This window comes from Hippopotamus amphibius, chromosome 4 (genome assembly GCF_030028045.1).
Source record: "Hippopotamus amphibius kiboko isolate mHipAmp2 chromosome 4, mHipAmp2.hap2, whole genome shotgun sequence".
NCBI classification, from domain to species: domain Eukaryota; kingdom Metazoa; phylum Chordata; class Mammalia; order Artiodactyla; family Hippopotamidae; genus Hippopotamus; species Hippopotamus amphibius.
This window is the reverse complement of record NC_080189.1, coordinates 57,184,582-57,201,985: the sequence shown is the minus strand read 5'-3', so window position 1 is coordinate 57,201,985 and position 17,404 is coordinate 57,184,582. Positions and strand designations below refer to the sequence as shown.

Genomic DNA, 17,404 nt, shown 5'->3' with positions numbered 1-17,404 from the left:
CAAAATTAAACAGGGAGCCTAATCATAATCTAATCTCTCTTTGTCTTCTATTTTTATTTCCATGGGAAAATGTGAGTTGGGAAGCTGAATATTTTCCCATTGAACATGTTATATTCAAAACATAGCTACATGATAGCTCACAAGAAAAAGAGGTAGTCAGCCATTTCTTGCTTGTTTGTTTGTTTGTTTTAACCAAAGGAAGTTTTGTGCATGTAATAAATTTGGGAACCTCTTTCTAGACCTCAGCAGATTCATCTGTAGCTCACAGAGGGGGATCATGGCAAGGTGATCGAAGTATACAGATGTTTAATGGAGGCCTATTGTTTGCCAGTTACAGGACCAAACCTCTTCCCTTGTGTTACCTTTTTATTCCTCACAATAAGAGATAACTGAGATGCAGTGGTAAATTTTATTTGTCAAACATCAAACAGCTAAAAAAGTACGAGGGGTATTACTCCAAAGGAAGTCTTGTGACTCTGGTGTTGTTTTTCTACCAAGGAAGGAAGAAAAAAAATATATTGAATTCAGCTGCAGTGTTTGCCAAATAGGCTCAATAAGTGGTTTTGGAAGTGTGGTTCTTGGACCAGCAGCATCAGCATCACTTGGGGACTTTTTTGTAAGTGGAAATTCTTGGGCCTCACCCCAGACCAACTGGATCAGAAGCTCTTGGGCTGGGGCCCAGCAACCTTTGTTTTTACAAGCCTTCCAGGTGATCCTAATTCACCCTCCAGGGTAAGAGCCACTGGGTTGGATGAGAGAATCACCAGGGATGGTCAGTCCTTAAATATGCGAATCCCAGACTACGCTCTTGAAATTCTGATTCGTTATTGGACTGGGGCCTGGTGTTCTTGTTTATAAAAGTGCATCGTGTAATTCTTTTCGTCACACAAGTGTGGAACATTTGGGGTTAAAGGCTTATGGTCAGAACCAAAAATAATTTACTGTCAATATTGCAGTGTGGGAGTTGGGACAGTCATTTCAGTTCATCCCATGAATAACTTGGTGCAGCTGAGAGTTGATTAGAGAATTATTTATTGGAATTACTTTCATGTGTCTAGAACTGTCCTCAAATGTAAAGATTGGGTCCTTCTTTTGTTATGGGGGAAGGGTGATCGGTTATTTTTCAATAGTGCAAAACTTGAATACCAGCCGTAATTGATGATAAAACCAATCTTTTCCTGGAAGATGTTAAAAGAAAGGTGAAATTTAAGATATGTAGTGTTAAATGTTCTCTAGTAAGGAATCTGCTTTATTTTTAGGTATAGGTAGTCACCACTTATGGAACAATTGCAACCCAAATTTTCATTTTATAGCATTAAAACATTTTCCCATTGAAGTGGTAGTATAGTTGGTAATCTGGTTCCCAGTCTAGCTTGCAGAGAATCCTGTATAACCTGGAACATATACAAAACATTATTTATCAAAACCTGTCTTCTACTTACAACATGTTTTTTCTAGGGGAAAATCCATTCTGTGTTCCAGTCCAGGATGACAGGAATACCCATCTCTTCACCCCAGCATTGGGTCTGGGGAGGGGAGACTCAGTGTTGGAGGCTCAGAGACTCCTTTGACAACAGCAGTGACAGGCTGCTTCACTTTTCTGGGAAAGTGAGATGTTGGGTAGAGACCCATTGGCTCTTCAAATGTGTACAAAAGAAAGTACCCCTCTCTTGGAGCCTTGCAGGGAGATAGTAAGTTGAGACGTGATTGCCCGGAGCGGGAAGCAATATCAGAATCTAGGCCCATGTGCCTTTAAGGCTGAAGGACAATGAATCCATCTGGGCCTGCCACACACCCTTCCTGGGGCGGGTGCTCTGTCTCCTAGGTAGTTCCTGCCGGTTTGGATGTGACCTTGAAAACAGCCATGGGATCTGACCCTTGTTCCTGCTTGGTTCACATTTGGTATTTCCTACGATAACACCCAGATATCTGAATGTGCAGGCTTCTCACTTATGCCAGCTGAGCTCTGGGGTCCAGTCATCGGCTTGACCTGCTTCCAGCTCGACTCCTGATTCAGTGCTGACCCACCTGTTGCAGGGTCCAGCTGAGAACTCAGAAGCCATGCATTCTGGAAGCAGGCTCCCTCATTGCCTTAGGCTGACCCTACATCAGGGAATCCTGGCAGCTACCCACTCTGGGTTTCTCCTTGTTGCTACGGCAATAGTTCCCAAATTGTGTCGTCTCTTTTAACACATTCATGGTTTTTGCCATACTGATGATAACTCTACTTACTTAATTTCTTTACTATCTTAAATTAATTAACTTTTTATTTAGCCTCATCTTAAGCAAAAATATATAAAATCACAGATTTGATGAACCAGTTATTTATTTGTCTAACATACACTAAAATACATACATAACCCTTAGAATTAAGCAACTCAGTCCATGTTCAGCACCTGAAATCATCTCCCGTATCACCCATGGTATATGTCACATGTTGGAAACTGGTGTTTCATTCATTCTACAAATAACTTACTGAGTGGCTGCTATACGCAAGGCCCTTTTCTAGAGGGATAACTTACACCCTAGTGCAAAAGGGAGGTGTTGCATTTGCAGTTTGTCAATTAACCAGAGCCGAGGTAAATGCTGTGACTTGTAGGGTTCTATGAATGGGTATAATGAGAAGCTTGTCTCCAGAGAGGAAAGAGATTTCTCAGTGGAAGACTAGAAGTCAGGATTAACCGTCTTCAGAGGTCATGTCCTAGTTGTTTATATAAGAGCATTGAGGAATAACCATTGATGCATCAGAAAAGCTCACCATCCTCCCTAACCTAGGGAGATGGAAAGAAGCAAAGAGAGTTAGCAGTTGCCTGTCATGTGACAGACCCAGGGCCGGGCCCTTCACATGTATTATCTCACTAAACCCAGCATTCTGAGGACTGTTACCCAGTTTCTTGAAGATGAACCGAAAGCCTTCCACAAGGAGTGTAAATAACTTGTCCGTGGGCATACAGACGAGTTATTTAAGTGGCAGAGCCAAATTTGAACGTAAGTCTGTCTGACTCTCTAACCTTTGATTTTTCCACTCTGCCATGTTTCTACCCTGGCTATGGTTTTGCCTACTAGGCTATATTTTTTTCTGGAATGATTCATGCATTATTACAATGTAGCAGCAATAATACTTTAGGGAGGTCAAGAAGCAAACCACACACCTAATAGCTTTGATTTCTAGCCTTTCCTCTAGTGGAAAGGCTGACCAATTTCTGTGATATTGTTAAGAACTGAATGCCTTTTATTCTAAAACGGGATACCTAGGAAATATGAACTCAGGAAAAAGAATCTTAGGGCAGATGGTTGACAAAGAGCCAGAGAGTTTAAATACCATTGTCTTTATTATCTGGGTGTAATAATTGCCACACTGACCTTCGATAGCATTCTACAAAAATGGACAAGAGTTGGATCTCTTATCTCCCTTTTAACTCTTCATTAACGGGTGATCCATCTTTACTCCACATCTGGTTATACTTTAATACTAAAAAACATTGCTACAGATTTGGTCAGTAGATAACTAGCCAGCTTGAAGATGAGGATGAGATGGTGAAGGGAGGGGTGGACAGATGGATGATATAGCTTGATTTTTAACTTCGTGGCAAAATAGACTCACAGTTGTTAACTCTCCAGGTATCTGTCCATTGCCTTGTGATCCTGGTCAGAACTACTGTCTGTGTGGTTTGAAAGTTATGGGGTTTTCCAAGTGGCGGCAAAGTCATAAAATGAAAACGCACATTTAAAAAATAAAACATGCTACTAATTCTTTGAATATGGAGATTGTGGTAAACAGATAGTAATTCTTAGAAGTTCTGAGTTGTCAGCTCTGCTGATCCCTAGCTAAGAAATGCCAAATGCCACCAAGAAGAACATAACAAATCGTCACTGTTAGAAGGAAACAAACAAGCCTTCATGGTTATACTCCTCCTTGGGTGGTGGCCTCTCTGGGCTTGCCATCATTGATTTCTGTGAATTAAACACCCAGTAGCTGAGAAACTGACAGTGAAACTGTCCTTTGTGGCCGAGTGGCCCGTGAGCAAATATCTTTAAAATGTCACTGAGTGCCTTGCCGACTGTCCTATTGGTCACTGTGTTGGTGTTCCCCATATCTGAGTGCTTTCCTTAGTGACATCAGGGAAATGAGGTCCTTGACCAGATGCTCTGAACACCAAGACACCGGAAGGCAAGGCCTAGCCTGTAAGAGGAAACCCCATCACCTTAGGTTAGGTCAGAACACGCGTGTGGAAACCAGGGCACTCACTGGACCTTCAGATCTCTTGGATGTTTTCTTTGGACCTCTTTTTTTTTCTTTAGAGAACCAACCAAATGGGAAGAACTCCAAAGAAGCATTTTCTTGGGTGGGGAAATACCCAAGATGATACCCAGGAAAAGAACTGATCTTATTAAATAATGAACACAGGGTAGTTCTAAGTAGGAACAAATGAGTACTACTTTTTAATGTAATCAATGCTAATTTTTCTTATTCTTGAAGTGTATCTTACTTTAACATGAATTTATTTGTTTTCATGGTGTCTACTGAGAAGCCCCCATCAGGCCAGGCCTTTCCCTGTCAGGGCAACTCTGTAGCCCTCCAACTTCCCAACACTTTGCCACTCCGGTCTGGCACCCCAGGTTTGCATGCCAACCTGTTTTCCTGTTTCCTGCCTATTTGTGGACTTCCGATAAATTAATCTTTCTATTGTTACCCTTTCTCAAACACTTGTTAAAACTGGTGTAGGATCCTTGACCCTCAGGACCTTCTGAAGAAGCTCCAACTGCATTCTGGCCATTGCACATATTATTCTCCAAGATGTAGCTGTATGTTAGTGAAAGGGACCGACCTTTTGGCCTCAGAACACGCGTTAAGGTTTTCCTTCTTAGAACCCTCGTGCTTCTTTTGTCCTGGGTGCCCAGCTGCCCTCTCTCATCTTCCAAAGCTAAACCTAGAAGCTGTCTCTCTCTTTTTTTTTTTTTTTTTACACTTTAAATATATGCAGTTTATTGTATGTCAATTATATCTCAAAAAAAGTGCTTAAAGAAAAAAAAAAGAAAGAAAGAAAGATCCTCTGGGGCTGGTGTGGGACAAACCCGTGTGTCAGGAGGGAGCTATTAGCATCATAAACCTCTGGGTCAGACCCGCATTTTGAGAACTGACCAAAAACATTCAACAAGTTTCGATTGTTTCCCATAAGGAAGAAGAAAGTCTAAATAAACAACTGTATTTTTCTTTGACTTTAGAAAGAATAAAATTTTATAAAATATCAAGTTATAGGTATCCTTCAAAGTTGAGAATCAGCATTTACTTACAGAGATGATTGAAAAAGAACCAGTTAAAAACAACATGGAAAGACCAGATTCCATTGAATAAAGAAAGAGAGATGAAGGTATAGCACAACTATAATTTTTTTAATTTTTTTTTCGATGCGTTGGGTCTTCTTTGCTGCACGCCCGTGGCTGTGGGCTTTCTCTAGTTGTGGTGAGCGGGGGCTCCTCTTTGTTGCCGTACGCGGGCTTCTCAGTGTAGTGTCTTGTCTTGTTGCGGAGCATGGGCTCTAGGCACACGGGCTAGAAGCCGTCTCTTCAGGGGAGAGAGCTCCCTACTCCCCTGTGACCCCCCCCCCCAATTCTGTGTGCGGTTGTCCAGCAGCACTTTTCTCAGCCGCGTTCTGTCTGCCCACACACACTGTCCACACAGCTGCGGTCTGGATGGGTTGCGGAGCGCATTCTTTCTGAGGAACCATGTACCTGAGTTGTTCCCACCCTTCCTTTGCCAGCTCTGTGACTGAAGGCAAGCCCTTGACCTCTGGAGCTTAGTGTCTTTATCTGTAAAATGGAGAGGCCGGGATAAGATACCACATCCATGGCATTTGGACCGCTTCACAGAGACCTCATATTCCTGCCTTTTTATATAGTCCAGGAGTGCCCAGCCCTTCTTGTTCCCACACTCAGGTTTCTTCAGAGCAACTTGATTTCATCTTTGTTATGTGCTGGGCTTCTGAGATTTAAAAGGGTTTTAAAACATGGGAGTGGATAACGTCCAAGATTCGCTCCAACTCTGATCTTCTTGGCTTTGGGGTAGAACTGTGGCTTGGTCATTTCTGAAACCCTTATCATGTCACGCACAACTAACGCTTGCTGACAGAGGTTATTACACATCCTTGTCATGGTCCTGAGCACTTGACGTACATTATTCAATTTGATCCTGCCAAGTGACTTGCCCTATGATGCCGCATCTGGTCATTGGCAGAGCTGGAACTCAGAGCTGTATGACCTATGACAGGAACAGTGAGCTGTAATGAGCTACCCTAGAAAGCTAGGCGGGCATGAAGATATACAGGGTAGCAGTATAACAGCTGACAGGGGTGGGGGCAGTGTGTGTGCATGTGTGTACATGCCTCCCCCCTACCCTACTGTTCCTTTTTTTACACACATTTAAATACGTAGATATTCCATGTGAAATGTCTATGAAAGTAAACCAGCTGTGTCCAATAGAAAACAGAATGTGAACCATAAGAACTTGAAATTCTCTAGCAGTCACATTAAAAAAGGTAAAAGGAAACAAGTAAAATTAATTTTAATAGCATATTTTATGTAACACAGTATATCCCAAATATTATTATTTCAACATGGAATAAATATAAAAATGTGAAATATTGAAATATTCTTTTTCAATACTGAATTGTTAAACTCCAGTGTGTATTTTATGCTGACAGCACATCTCAGTTTGGACTAGCCACATTTCAGGTGCTCAGTAGACACACGTACTATATTGGACACTGCAGGTCTAAACCATCACATGAAAAGATAAAGAAGGAACAGACAACTCGCCGTTTATTGGGAAGGGGAGAGAGAACGAGTCAGTGCCCTTCTATTCTAGGCTCATTGATTTCTCAGTCTTCTGTCTCCTGCGTTGTCATCTTTTGTAGTTTGGGTGGAAGCTATAGAAGTTGGGGTCCTTGATGTGATACCAATAGAGCTGATGTTGATGAAGCTGTCTGGCCTTTGTCCCTGAATCAGTGATGCTTGGGCACCAACCTGCAAGTACAGTGTTTATCACCACTGGCAGATCTTCCACAATAGGTCCTCTTTAAAAATGCTCGCACTTGGCGCTTCAGTCTCTGCAATGTCTCACTCCACAGGCCGTTTTCAGAAACAGGAATTGTTGTGGGAAGGAACAACTTAGGAGATGTAGATGACAGGTAGCTTTGTAGCTTTATTTAAAAAAAAAAAAATTTAGCCACAAAGTAAAGTAGGCTGGTAGCAAAAATGCCAAATGGTGCAGAAGTATAAGAAGTGAAATTGCCTGTACTCCCATCCAAAATCCACTTCCCAAAGATAACCCCCTGAGTATACTTCCAGATCTTCTTTATTGCAAATTCAAAAGCGTGTTTACAAGTACCTCTACACACACACACATGCACATATCTGTCAGTTTCTCTCAGAAGTGGGTTTATGCTATACGCCACACTCTTCTGCTCGTTGCCTTACTCACTTTATTTCATCATGATGTATTATGTCAGTTCATAGAGATCAAACTCACTTTTAAACTGCTGAATAATTGCCAGCTCATTTATTTTATAATTTAATTTCCCATTGATGGACATTTAGGGACTGGTTAGTTGGTTGGTTTTGGTCTTATTACAAGCAATATTGCAGTAAAATCCTTGTGCTTATTTTGTGGAACATTGGTCCAAGTATTTCTGTATGGTAAATTCCAGAAGTGAAATTATAGGGTCAGATAACATGCCTATTTAAAATTCTGCTAGCTAAACCGAATTGCCCTCCAGCAAGCTTCAAGTAAATTCTGTTTTTACCTTAAGGTAGGGAATAGGATTGAGATTCTCAAAGACTAAGAAAGATTATCAAAAATAAAACAAGACAAGGACTTTTACGTAAGCCTTGGCTTCCTCCTGCCACTTCTACCCCTTTTTAAAAATAATATCAAGAGGAAAACCTAAGTGAATATGGTAATTATAAGAACTGTTGTTAAGTTGGTTTGAAGTATGAGACCTCTTTCAACTGTAAAATTAACTGTGGGTTTCCTTTTTATCAGTTGTGTAGTGATAGGGAAGGAATCAACCTCATTTTGTCAGTTAAAAAAAATTATCTTAAGATAAAGTCCCAAGCAGTTTTTTATTTTTTATTTTTTTTATTATTATTTTTTTTAATTTAATTTTTTTGTTGTTGCGCACGGGCTTAGTTGCTTCGTGACATGTGGGATCTTCCTGGAGCAGGGATCAAACCTGTGTCCCCCGCATTGGCAGGCAGATTCTTAACCACTGTGCCACCTGGGAAGCCCCCAAGCAGTTTTTTAGACTGGTTGTTTCCAGACAACATGAAGATCATTCTACAGAGTTCCATAGTGTGGAAGCAAGTAGTGTATATTGAGTATATTGATCTTCCTTCCAGACAGGATGTAGAGCATGGGTCCTCTCTTCTTCCTTAGTTGTCTTGGTCACCAGACCTCATGCATCTTTACTTCAGACTTTGCCTTCTGGGTCTACTCACTGGAATAACTCTGGAAACCCTTGAATCAGCCCCGTCCTCGAAATAGAAAAGAATCAGACTCATGGTCTCAGTTCTACCTGAGTCATAATGTCTTAGGTTTTGCTGGTCACATCTTTCAACCATTGATTTGGATAAAAATTATTTGACTTGCGGCAAGAAGCCACCCATTTTTAAATCATAAAACACTGGCAGAGAAACTAGCTATTTTATACGTTGAAAGACAGTTCTTACCAGTCTAATCTTTACTCAGTTGAAGGCAGACTTCTCATCACTGTCCCTGGCTCTCATGAACATGAGTTGCTTCCCAGCCCTACAAATAAAAAGTACCACGCCTGTACAAAATTATTTTAGCCGGTAATAATTTGTTATTACCTTGGTAAGGCCTTCAAAGCATGATGTAGCATTATGTTTATTGCTCTATAATGATAATGCAAATTTACTGGACAAGACGTGGATAGATATCGTGGATAGTACAGGGTATTTCAGATAAATACCAATTTTATGAGATTTCATTGTATGCCTAAATAATTTTTCACAGAATGGTACTAAGGTGCTAAATTACAATAAATGGTAAGGTGTGACAGAAGATTCTGCTTGGTCTTGTCCTGTAGTGATAGGTTGTAGTGACAGTCTGTTGGCAGCCCCATGTGGCCGCTGCTTTGGGGTCTGTGTCTGTCTGACACCCATGCTGCATTGTTTTGCACTGTGTTTCTGCCTCCCATCTGGCCTTGCTATGGTGGCTGGAGGAGTTAACGTCTAATAAGACCCGGTACTTAGCTTAACTGAGAAGCATTGGGCATTTTCTCATAAAAATAAAAGATATTACCTAGTTTTCGTTCTTTTCCTCCTTTCATCTTCTTTTCTCCTCTACCCTTCCTCCATACTTCTCTCCTCCTCTTCTGTCGCTCCTCCTTTCTCCCCTTCACTCTCCCTCTGTCATTCTTTCCCCTCTTTCTTCCAGTTTAACTAGGGGAAATACAGAGCATGCAACATGGCCTCCCATGTCTACCTTCCCTGATAATATGTGGTAGTATTGAGTTTCTGATTAACTGCTCCAGTTTTGCTGGATAAATTAAATTTGCAGGGATCCAAATTTACTCAGAGATAGGCTGCTTAGGGGTGTGGGTGAATGTATGTGCCTGTGTGTGTGTGTATACGTGTGCACACATACTTTTATAAAACTAATAATCTGGTAAATGTATTTCTGAATCTTCTTGTTTTCTTATAAACATTTTACAGAATCTTAATGTGAGGGAAATAAGGTGTGACAGACAGCTACAGACATGAGGGCTGTATTTACTCGCAAATTAAGACAGTACAAGGGACAAGTCAGAGGTTTCCGGTGGAAATTAGATTTTACTACGAGCTGAATTGAATACTACCAGCTCTTCTCTTATCACTGGCACAATTAGAGTCTGCTAGACACTCTCAGTCCAGATCTGGGAGAAGATCCAAAACCTTGGAAGTTAGGCATCAAAAGCCTGCCGAATGTGTTTGTGCTATATTGTCCAACTGTTTAATTGGGGATAATTTTACATACTACTGTTTCAATATTAAGAAGTAATTTGGAAGCCAAATGCTACGTGTGTTTTGCTGGTCAGCGTCATTGACTTCCCCAGGTATCAGCATACAATAACGTTACTATCAAAGGCACTCAGTTAAGTGGGATATAACCCCAATTAAAGGTGGCACTGAACTGAATACATAGACATTTCTCATTTTTATCTAAACTGATACCTTTTTTATACATTGCATATGAACCGTTTCTTGTTGTATTGCATCTGTGAGCCCTCAATCAGAACTCATTAAAAACATTAGGCGCTTTTAGTTTAAAATGATACCTACTGCCCCTCTCTGTTTCTTACTTACTAAAAAGATGAAAACATCCAACACTCAAAATTAAGACTGGCAATGAAATAATTATCAAAATTATTGGAAGAATTTCCATTTAGCCAGAACTAGACTTAAAAACCCATTTGGTGACTCATATATGTTATATGCACCTGGAAATAGATAGACCTTTCTTTCTCTCCCTCATTCCCTTTTTTTCAGAAATACAAGGTTGATTACATTTCAAAAATGGTCAGCTATTCCCACCACTGATCCTACTGAGATCTCCACGGTGGTACTGACTCCCCTCTGCCATCAGTGTTATATCTTTTCCTCTCTCAGGTATGAGTACAAGTACCAGAAAAACTTATGTGCAAAAAGGGATCAGGGGAGGTAAGGAGAACAAGATATTTAGTAGGTAGAGACAGAGACATGAGAGCAGTATTAGGTGAAACATGCAAGATACTAAAATTGATCTAAGAGCTGCTCAGAGACCATTAAATGTTTACAGAATGAGTCAAAGTAATGCCTACATTTTGTTGACTACACATTGTTTGGGTAGATTATCCCTCTTGGAAGAAAAAGAAAAGCTAATAAAATTCTTGTGACTTTTGAAAAAATACTACCAAACAAGCAACTAATATTCTCTAGAAGCCTAAAAAAAAAAAGATATAAAACTCTGAAAATGATTTACTAGCAAAATCAGAAGACAAATTTCTAAAAATCAGTGGACGAACTCAAAATAATGCTAGAAGACATACTCTCTAAAAGAGAAACAATGGAAGCAACCTGTGTCCATTGACAGATGAATGGTTAAAGAAGATGTGTGTGTGGGGGGGGTGTACACAATGGCATATTACTCAGCCATAAAATGGAATGAAATAATACCATTTACAGCATCATGGATGGGTCTAGAGATTATCCTACTGAGTGAAGTTAATCAGACAAATACAAATGTATGATATCATTTATATGTGGAATCTAAAAAAAAATGATACAAATAAACTTATTTACAAAAGAGAAACAGACTCACAGACTCATCTGGTAACTTACGGTTACCAAAGGGGAAAGAAAGGGGGTGGATAAACTAGGAGCTTGGCATTAACAGATACACACTACTATATATAAAATAGATAAACAATAAGGACCTACTATACGGCACAGGGAACTATATTTAATATCTTGTAGTACCCTGTAACAGAAAAGCATCTGAAAAAGAATATATATATGAAAATTACTGAACCACTTTGCTGTATACCTGAAACTAACACAACAGGGTAAATCAACTATACTCCAATAAACAGTAAATAAAAGAGAAACAAAAGGCAACAGAAACCAAATATTCTGCAATGTAAAAACAGCAAACTGAGATGGAAAGAGAGATGCATAAGATGTGAAATTATAAGGAAATCAAGTACAGTGGCACAATTGAAATCTGAGACGAGGGAGTAAAAAATAGAATTAATACTGTAGGAATTGGAATCCTTGATGTAGAGCACAGTATGGAGAAGTTCTCACAGAATGCTGATGAAAGGAACAAAAGGTTTTAAATAGTGAGAAAAGGACATATATGAAGAATAGAGAATGGGAATCTGGCATAAGAAATCGATGGTCTTGAAAAGCAGTAATCAAAAACATAGACTAAGGCGTGATTTGAGTACGTGGATTAAAATGTCTCACAATATTTTGGAGAAAATCTCATTGCAAAAGAGATACCAGTAGTTTGGGATGCTCAGGGCTCTGGGCACAGAAAACTCAATTTAGTAAGGAATTTGTTCGCTTACATAAACGATGATTCCAGAGTTCGGTGCACTTCAGGGTTGGCTGAATCCAGAAGCTGCAGCTCCATTTCTCTGAGACTCTCTTCTATGTGGTGGCATCTTTGAAGACTATCTTCCCTCATGGCAAAGTGGTTATGATAGTAACATGTTTTGCACCAGGACACTCGGACAAAGACCACATCCTGTTGTACCAGGGTTCCAAACAGGTGTGCTGAAATTCATCCTCAGGACTGTTTATCACATGTGCCTACACGTAAACCAGGACTGAGACCAGAGAAGTGCAATTTGCTGATCAGATAGATGGTGGTCTGAAGAACATCAGGTTCTATTATAAGATGAAAGGGGAAACTGGGTACTAAGGAGGCAACCCATGGAATCTGCTTGAGACTGACACAAAGCACATCCTGCAAAGTGTTAGAATTGCACGGAGAAAGAAAAAAGCCTGTGAAGACCAAATAAATTTATTTGAAAGCTATGCAAAAAAGAAGGAAAATCAGGCTAGCCTCAGACTTCTCTTTTATTTAACTAAAAGCCAGAGGAGAATACAGAAATATGTATCTAGATTTGTGGTGGAAAGTCTGTGACCCAAGAACTTTCTTCTCAGGTGAGCTGCCTTAAATGTGTGAAGGCAACACAAAGGTTCCAATATGTAAGGATTCAATTACTGTGTGTTAGTTTGTTTATTAAATACCAGTTAGGCATACTTGAGTTGATTGAGAGGGATATCAAAATTAGCATGTCAAAAATGGGTGACCATGGGACTTCCCTGATGGCACAGCATTTAAAAATCCACCTGCCAATGCAGGGAACACGAGTTCAGTCCCTCAGCCAGGAAGACCCCACGTGCCCGTGTGCCACATAACTACTGAGCCTATGCTCTAGAGCCCGTGAGCCACAGCTACTGAGCCCACATGCTGCAACTACTGAAGCCCACATGCCTAGAGCCTGTGCTCCACAACGAGACAAACAGGTGCAATAAGAAGCCCATGTACTGCAACAAAAAGTAGCCCCTGCTCACCACAACTACAGAAAAAGCCTGCACGCAACAATGAAGACCCAAAGCAGCCAAAAAAAAAAAAAGAATGGGTGACCACTATGGAAAACAGTATGGAGGTTCCTCAAAGAACTAAAACTAGAATTGCCGTATGATCCAGCAATCCCATTCCTGGACATACACCCAGACAAAACTATAATTCAAAAAGATACATGCACCCCTAGGTTCATAGCCAGCACCATTCACAGTAGCCACGACATGGAAAAAACCTAAATGTCCATGAACAGAGGAGTGGTTAAAGAAGATGTGGTATATATATACAATGGAATATTACTCAGCCATTGAAAAGAATGAAATAATGTCATTTGCAGCAATGTGATGGACCTAGAGAATATCATATTAAGCAAAGTAGGAGTCAGAAAGATAATTACCATATGATACCATTTATATGTGGAATCTAAAATATGACACAAATGAGCCTATCTACAAAACAGAAACAGACTCACAGACATAGAGAACAGACTTCTGGTTGCCAAGGGAGTGGGGAGGGAAGAATTGGGAGTTTGAGATTAATAGATGCAAACTACGAGGGTAAGTCAGAAATTATCTGCACTCTGGCTGTAGAATTTATTTTAATTAACTTTTAGAAAAGACAAATACATCATTTTTCAACATAATCTCCTTGCTTTTCAATACACTTTGTCCATCTGTCAACAAGCTTTTGTATTCCCTCATTAAAAATGTTTTGAGCTGAGCTGTGGGTCACAAATGCACCACTGTCTTCACTTCTTCATCAGAAGTGAATCTTCATCCTCGTAGGGCTGCTTTCAGGGGACCAAACAGGTGAAAGTCTGATAGAGCAAGAGCAGGACTATAGGGAGGATGCTTTAACACCTCAAAACGAAGTTTTTGCAGAGTGTCGACAGTGTGGGCAGAAGTATGTAGATGTGCATTGTCATGCAACATCACAACACCCTTGCATAGCAGTCGTCTGTATTTAATCCGAACTTTAGGCTTCAGCTCTTCAATAAGCATTTCTATCCATTCATACACACTTCTTCGCAACAAAACACTTTCTCCATACTGTGCACAAAGTCTTCAGTAAATAAAGGCACCAGGTACACCCTCAGACCACAAAAAACGAATCACTGCACGCTGCTCTTCTTTCATGCAGATCACAAGTAGGGCATCCATTTTTGCTCGCACTGCAGTTACGAATGAGCTGATGTAACACGTTCACACCTGCACAGCAGTGACTGGGGAGACAATAGCCTTGAACGGAAGGCGCTGACAAGAAAGACAGTGTGGCCAACAGAAGTTTTAATATAACCGGAGTGCGGATAATTTTTGACTCAACCTCGTATTATATATAGGATGGATAAGCAACAGGGTCCTACTGTATAGCACAGGGAACTATATTCAATATCCTGTGATAAACCATAATGGAAAAGAATATGAAAGAGAATATATATGTATAAATGAGTCACCTTGCTGTACAGCAGAAATTAACACAGCATTGTAAATTAACTATACTTCAATAAAATTAAATAAAATTAAAAAAAAAAAGAATGGGTGAGCACAGTGTGAAAAGGCTGGTGAGATTCCCTGAAGGACTGTCTATAGATACCCAGCTCTTCACAGAAGTTCTGAGAACAGTGGCTTCAGCAGCCCTCACCTGTTCGTACTGGCCATACTAATGACCCCATAGGAATGTAGTCAGGCTAGTATCTTCACAACAGCATCTGGATGAAGCTTAAAAGCAAATAATTTCATTATAAATTAATAGTCCTTATTATGAGACTAGCCCTATAATTGGACTTCAGAAATTCCCCTGAAAAAGCTTCAGGCAGAGGGTACCATCAGATTTAAAAGTCTAGTTAAATGTGACTAAAATTATGTTTCTTTTTAGCCCACCTATGACTAGAAAGAAATGGTTTCTAAAGACCTTTAGAAAATAGAGAGGAGTAGGTCAAAGGAAAAGACTAAAGATGAAATAGAAAGGGAGATGAAAGGGATGAGAAACGATTATAAAGTCATAAAATGGAGTAGCCAGATTACAGTCCCCTTAGGAGGCACAAAGAGTAGAATTGACACTTAGGAGAATTGAGGAAATGATGCAAAAGGCAAATTTGGTTAAACTTTCAAGTGGGCAATATATTCCTTTATGTAATTTCTTACATTTTCCCATAACAGTGGAGTTTTCTATTTAAAGGTGATCTATATTAATACAGAAAAAGTGGAATTGATCAAAATGTTCAACCAGTGGAATTGCTTAGTAAATAACCGTGTATTGATGCAATTTACAGAGACGGTTGAAACATGAAAGTGTGTGCTGTTATGTTCCTAGAAGTGAGTGTCAGTGCGCATGTTTTCCATGTCATTGGATGTCACTTTGTTGCTTATATTACAGCATCCACTACTCATTGTTAAAATAGTGACATACTTCCAGTTTTACCATTGGTAAAAGATCCATGTCCCAGAGTACCCCCAGTTCCCTACATGCCCCTGCCTCTCTCCCCAGATCCCCAGGGCTTCCCTAGGATCCAACTGAAGGGTTACTGGCTGGCATACCAGGGTCGTCCAGAATCCTGCTCCAGCCCTTTCATGTTTAAAAAAGATTTTTTTTTTTGATATTTTCTCAGGCTATGGAGATGCTTTCCTAGGAATATCCATTTGCAGTAATTCCTGTATTCTCTTAAATCCCCAGAAGTCATCCTCTGCTCTGACCGTCGTTTCTTCTAGCTACCATTTGCTGATCGATGGGAGATCATTTTTCTCTTTGTATCAAAGACCTTCCACCAGTTCCCAACTGGCTGCTGATTTTTATCCTGTTTCCCAGGCCTTAAAGGCTTCTGGAAATGGGTTAAAACTAGGAATTTAACATCTCACTGTGAAATTCTTCCTTTGCTTTTTTTTAAAATTTATTTAATTAATTTATTTATTGGCTTTGTTGGGTCTTTGTTGCTGCACACGGGCTTTCTCTAGTTTCATCGAGCTGGGGCCACTCCTCGCTGCAGTGTGTGGGCCTCTCACTGTGGTGGCCTCTCCCGTTGCGGAGCACGGGCTTCTAGGCACGGCGGCTCCGTAGTGGCTCACAGGCTCCAGAGCACAGGCTCAACAGTTGTGGTGCACAGGCCCAGCTGCTCTGTGGCCGTGACATCCTCCCGGACCAGGGCTCGAACCCATGTCCTCTGCATCGGCAGGCAGGCCCCCAGCCACTGTGCCACCAGGGAAGTCCCCATGTTTTGGTTTTTTGAGGCAGGCGGTTAGCATTATCATTCACCTGTTAGCCATCTTGGCAGAGAAATGTTCACCAGAAGTGGTACCCAGAATGGCCCCTAAATATGTCTAAATGCTCCTAATTTGTTTTGTTATAATGGCAGAAGGGATTTTGCAGCTATAATTAAGGTTATGAACCTTAAAATAGATTATTCTGGATTATCTGGGTGGGCCCAGTCTAATCACATGAGCTCTTTTTAAAATTTTTTTTTAATTTTAATTTTATATTGGATTATAGTTGATTACAGTGTTGTGTTAGCTTCAGGTGTACAGCAAAGTGACTTAGTTATACATATACATATGTCTATTCTTTTCCAGATTCTTTTCCCATATAGGTTATAACAGAGTATTGAGTAGAGTTCCCTGTACTATACAGTAGGTCCTTGTTGATTATCTATTTTATATATAGTAGTGTGTATAGGTTAAACCCTATGTCCTAATTTATCCTTCCCCCCATCTTTCCTCTTTGGTAACCAGAAGTTTGTTTTCTAAGTCTGTAGCAGTGGTTGGGGGTCCGCCTGCAGAGGACATGGGTTCGAGCCCTGGTCTGGGAGGATCCCACATGCCACAGAGCAGCTGAGCCTGCGCTCTGGAGCCTGTGAGCCACAACTGAGCCCACATGCCTAACCCTAACCCTAACCCTAACCCTAACCCTAACCCTAATAGAGCTATTTCTGTTCATAAGCTCTTTAAAAGAACACTTTCTCAGGCTGGAGGCAAGAGAGATGGGACACAAGGAGACAGAGAGATTCCAAGTGTGAGAAGGATTTGACCCACTATTGCAGCCTCTGAGATATAGGGGCCCATTAGAACTGGAGAGAGGCTTCTGGGAGCTAAGGGTGGCCCAATGACAGCCAGTGAGCAAACAGGAACCTCCATAAAACAACCACATGGAACTGGACTCAGCCAACAACCCAAATGAGCTGAGAAGCAGACCTGAATCTCCAGAATGGAACACAGCCCTGCCAACACCTTGACTCCAGCTTTGTAAGACTCTAAACAGAGAACCAGTTGAGCCGAGCTG

The 17,404-nt window shown here is 40.6% G+C and overlaps 1 protein-coding gene across 6 annotated transcripts in view; it reads left to right on the top strand.

Annotated features, from left to right (window-relative positions):
• The window catches only part of CDK6 (cyclin dependent kinase 6), a 225,914-nt gene that overhangs the window by 153,882 nt on the left and 54,628 nt on the right, over nucleotides 1-17,404 (top strand). The gene's annotated exons all lie outside the window — the stretch shown is intronic.